The 5,497-nt window shown below is 35.5% G+C and overlaps 1 pseudogene; it reads left to right on the forward strand.

The window, feature by feature from the left end:
- The first annotated feature begins 1,754 nt into the window (after nucleotides 1-1,754).
- Nucleotides 1,755-5,212, forward strand: LOC149527855 (pentatricopeptide repeat-containing protein At2g22070 pseudogene; annotated as a pseudogene).
- Nucleotides 5,213-5,497: the final 285 nt, after the last annotated feature.

Consider the following 5,497-nt stretch of genomic DNA (forward strand, 5'->3'; position numbering starts at 1 on the left):
AATATCATAAAAAATCAGTAAAGGGACATTACAATTATCTAGTGCTAGTGATCTATGTATTAACCATATTAATTTTATGGCAATAACTTGTTTTTTGTTGTTCATTTGATTTGAAGCCCTCAGTTATATTAAAAAACGGAGCTTTAAGAATTACATTACATTTATCACAACTTTAAGAATTACATTATAGAGATAGAATAGAAAGATAATTTTCATCCTTCCAAAAAACAAAATTATAACCTCACAACTTCAAATTAAGATAGTAATGAAGTCTACGGATTTATTTAAAAAATCATGACATATTTTAAAACTATATACATTTTTTTCCTAAGCGACCTTTTATACCTCTTCGTTGCATCATTGCACACTAAGGTGCAATTGCTAGTTATTGCTATGACAACTTATTATAATTGAATACGATATACCCTTAGTTGCATAAAACAATCAATCGTGGGAGGTCACATAAGTTACAAGTATGGTCGTCTCTTTTGTATTATCATTGATCTCACTTTGTTATTAGGCTATTCTAGACAATTTAGGAAAAAAGCACACTCGTGTGACATCATATTTGAAGGTGTAGTCCTAAAACCTAAGTTATATGCAACAAACTTGCCAAATAAGATGCTGTTAGACATTGTTAAATTAGAGAGTGAAGTTTAAAATTAAATATAAATTAATGAATAATTCCCCTTATTAGTCTGTGGCTTAGATATGGTAGGGAACTAATGTTTTCATTTGGCCCTTGCCTATTTCTTTTTTCCCCCTATAGTAGGAAAATATTGATTCAAGCCAAAGTTTTAGATGGAGTATTTTTAAAATCATTTATTATGTACAAAATTTCTTATTTGTGATTGGCCTATGGTCAGGCGAAAATAAGATTTTTGGGAAGTGGAAAAAGAATAAAAGGGACGACAATAATGGTCGAATAATAAATGCTTCTCTATGTTTGCATGAAATGGCGTTGACCAAGAAAATGACAAGCAACACAATAGTTGAGAATTTACGCTTTGAACCATCCAATTTGCCACTATGTTTCATCTAGGTTTAATTAATATTTTTAAAATGAGTATAGCAAATAGTGTCTCAAATAGTTTTTGTTATGAAGTTAAAAAAATTTATGTAGTTAATGTGCTAATTTGGATCTTAAATATCATTCAAAACTTAAGATAATAGAATTTAAAGATTAATTTGTTGAGTATATATCAACATTTTAAAGAAATTTTAATTTTGAAAATGGTTTTAAAAAAAAGTTAATATATTAAAAATTATTTTTATATAAGTCAATAATCATTGTAAATTATTAAATTTGATTATTTATAAAAATATAGTATTGTCATCAAGAATTGTTTTGCTTTATATATAGATTTTAGTATATATTAATATAATTTTATCAATATTATAAAAAAAAATTCTAAATTCTAACTTATGTAATAAAATTCTAAAATTCTAAAATTTCTTTGTTAAAAATCTATTAATTCAAATCTCAAAATATTTATTAGTGATTTTACGTTGCATTACATTAAGTTCTATGTTTCTTAACAATGGCTAGTGACAACATTATTTTGTAAAACTAAAATTTAAAATATTAATTAAAGTTCTAAGTCAAATTTGTTAAAATTTATAACTTCTCTTTTTAAAAACATTGTATATCTAAATGATTTTGTATTCTATTATTTTATAAAATATGAATCATTAACTGCAAAGTTAGGGACTAAGCTCTTCTAGAACTCTTTAACTTGTAGAAAAGGAAAAGGGGCTTTTATAGTCCAGGACACCAGCCATAGCTGTAGAGGTTAACATATGGTTACAATTTATGGGACTACCTCGTATTCTATGCTGGAGGTACCTAACTGCAATACACATGAGGCATACATACCCTACCGCCCACGAGATTTGGAACTTGTGACCTCTTTTGAAAGCACAATGAATCACCAAGCCAACTCAGGCTGCAAATAATGAAGTGATTCTGTAAAATAAATGGTTCTATCAGTGCCTGAATCGCGCAAAGGAGTAAATGGTTGTACAGAGGGTCGGTTGAAGGAGGCCGTAAGCATTCTTCTTACAACACAGGATCCTCCTCGAGACATTTCTACCTACCTTCAGCTATTCAAAACCTGCATTGCCAAAAAAGCACTTGCACAGGGCAAACTAATCCATTCTTACATCAGTGTCAGGGGATTTACATTTGTTACCAACACAGTTTTGCAGAATACACTCATCAACACGTATGCCAAATGTGGAAGTTTGAAGGATGCTCGCAAAGTTTTTGACTTCATTTTACAACCAGACGTCCTCTCATGGAATATGATAATTTTAGCTCACAGAAGGCATGGACATTGTCAAGAGGCATTAGCGCTGTTTGGCAAAATGCAACAAACAGATGTGCAACCTGATTTGTTCACTTTTGCACATATCCTTCCCGCGTGTGCCAAAACGAGAGCCTTAGAACAGGGTATGGAAATCCATCAAAGAATAATCGAATGTGGGTTTTTATCGGATGTTGTAGTTGGGAATTCTCTGATAGACATGTATGTGAAATGTGGAAGCATACCGAAGGCACGCGAAGTGTTTGATAAAATACCTCAACGAGATCCTGTTTCATGGACTTCTATGGTTGCGGGAGATGCCCAAAATGGTGAATTGAGTGAAGCCCTGAGTCTTTTTAAAGGAATGCCTCAATCAAATGTGGTTTCATGGACGGCTTTGATTGTAGGATATGCACGAAATGGGTTTGCTAGGAATGCGTTGGAGTTTTTTAAGCAAATGCAATTGGCAGGTATCAAGCCTAATGCTATAACCTTTGCTAGCATACTCCCGGTATGCACCAATACAGGAGCTTTGGAACAGGGTATCGAAATCCACCAGAGAGTAATAGAAGGTGGGTTCTTGTTAAATGTTGTAGTTGGAAACGCCTTGATTGATATGTATGCAAAATGCGGTAGGTTGCAGAAGGCACAGCAACTGTTTGACGAAATGCCTCAATGGGATGTGGTCTCATGGAATACAATTATTGCTGGATACTCGCAAAGAGGCGCTCTTGACGAGGCTTTAACGCTTTTCAAAAAAATGCCTCAACGAAATGTGATCTCGTGGAATGCAATGATCGTAGGATATGCACAACATGGTGTATTTGATGAAGCTGTTAACCTTTTCAATGAAATGCCTCAACGAAATTCAGTCTCATGGACTGCAATGATTTCAGGATTTGCAAAATATGGGCTTGCTGGGGAAGCCTTGGATTTTTTTAAAGAAATGCAATTTGAAGGAGAGAAACCAGATTTGTCAACCTTTGCCAGTATCCTCCCAGCTTGTGGGCAACTTGGAGCACTGGAAAAGGGTATGGAAATCCATCAAAGAATAATGGGAAGTAGATATCTATCATATGGTGATTGTTACTGCCCTAATTGAGATGTATATAAAATGTGGAAGCATACATAAGGCGCGCAAATTGTTTGACAAGATGCCTCAACAAGATGATGTCTCATGGAACTCAATGATTGTTGGATATGCACAAAACGGTGTTCTTGATGAGGCTTTACGGCTTTTTGAAGAAATGCCTCATCAAAATGTGGTCTCATGGACTGCAATGATTGCTGGATATGCACAAAATGGGCTTATTGAGAAGGCCGTGGAGTTCTTTAAACAAATGCAGATGGCTGGTGTAAAGCCGAACTCAGCAACCTTTGCTACCATCCTCCCAGCATGTGCCAAGATGGGAGCTTTAGAACAAGGCATGGAAATCCATGAAAGAATAATCGAACATGGATCTCTGTCAGATGTCATAGTTGTGACTGCTCTGATAGACATGTATGCTAAATGTGTACCATACAGAGGGCACGCAAATTATTTGACAAAGTACAACATCCAAATGTGATTTTATGGAGTGCAATGATTGCAGGATATGCACTTCATGGCAATAGCAATGACGCCCTTAAACTCTTTGAACTAATGAAACACTCTGGGCTCAACCCAAATTATGTAACATTTGTTTCTGTTTTATTTGCATGCAGCCATGCAGGTTTAGTGGACATGGGCTGTAAATACTTCGATTCCATGAGATATTCGTATTGCATCACGCCCATAGTAGATCATTATATATGCATGGTTGACATTCTTGGAAGAGCTGGCTATCTTGAGGAAGCTCTAAGATTTATAATCAAAATGCCAATAAAACCTGATGTTGTTGTCTGGATATGTTTGCTTGGTGCATGTAGATCACATGCAAATATACGCCTGGGAGAATCTGTGGCAGAAATCCTTTTTGAGTTGGATGTTAAAAGTACTGCACCTTATGTTCTTCTAGCTAACCTTTATTCAGACGTTGGAAGGTGGGGGGACGTTCAGAAGGTATGGAAGTTGATGAAGGATAGAGGAATTAGAAAAATGCCTGGATGCAGCTGGATTGAAGTCCAGAAAATGGTACATGCTTTTTGTGTTGGAGACAGATCACACCCACAAACCCATGACATCTATGCAAAATTGGATGAATTATATTGGGAGATGAAGCAAACAGGGTACGCTCCAAATTCAAAACTAGCACCCAATGATGTAGAGGAAGGGGAGGAGAGGTTATATCATCGCCACCATAGTGAAATGTTGGCAATTGCATTCGGGTTGATAAATACATCCCCTGGAACAACAATTAGGGTTGTCAAGAACCTTCGTGTATGTATTGACTGCCACAATGCAACCAAGCTTATCTCCAAAATTGCTGGAAGAGGAATTGTTGTGAGAGATGCAAACCGGTTCCATCATTTTGAACATGGTCATTGTTCATGTGGAGATTATTGGTGACGTTTGGAGAAGCAATCCATCAAGACAAGCTAGCACTGCAGAGAAATGGATTTTACTACACTTGCGGTGGTGAGAATGAACTGGATACATTGTCCAGATTCAAAAGCCCTGTTGTGCTTCAAGAGGAAGACCGCGCTGTTGATTCAGTCATATTGTATTTTATCATTACTCTCCTCGCATGCTGACGAAGAGATACTGTTTAGAAAGGATTAAGGGTGGGAAGGGCACGAATGGCGTGATGGAGTGGAAGGCTTGAAACAGAGTTTACAATCAGAACGGACAACTGCTGAGCCTATCGAGAAGAGGTTACAGTCAGAAAGCCAATTGAATATCTTATTTATTTTTCAGTGTGAGAATTTGTGTTCTAGATATTTTACAAAGAATAAGGTATGTAAATCTCATTTATAGCACATTTAAATATCTCTCACAAGAAACATAAACATAAGATATTCCTTAGATCAATGCAGAGACTGCCCTGTAGCATAAGAATCTTTCATTCTTCCTGAAAACTCCAGTAGGTCTAACTTGTCGGCCTAAAATACGTACCAAATTAAGATGCAAATTTTCGCTCACAATCGAAAATCTGGGCTAATAAATAATAAGTAATTAGGGTTATTATTACAATAAATTATTTTGTGATATGAATATCAGAATTTAATTGTGTGATTTTGAGTCAAACTCGATGACCCATGTTTCATGAATA

Source organism: Cupressus sempervirens, unplaced genomic scaffold, assembly GCF_028749045.1.
Source record: "Cupressus sempervirens isolate cs-2001-9-10 unplaced genomic scaffold, ASM2874904v1 CseChr00s100001_01, whole genome shotgun sequence".
In the NCBI taxonomy this organism is placed as follows: domain Eukaryota; kingdom Viridiplantae; phylum Streptophyta; class Pinopsida; order Cupressales; family Cupressaceae; genus Cupressus; species Cupressus sempervirens.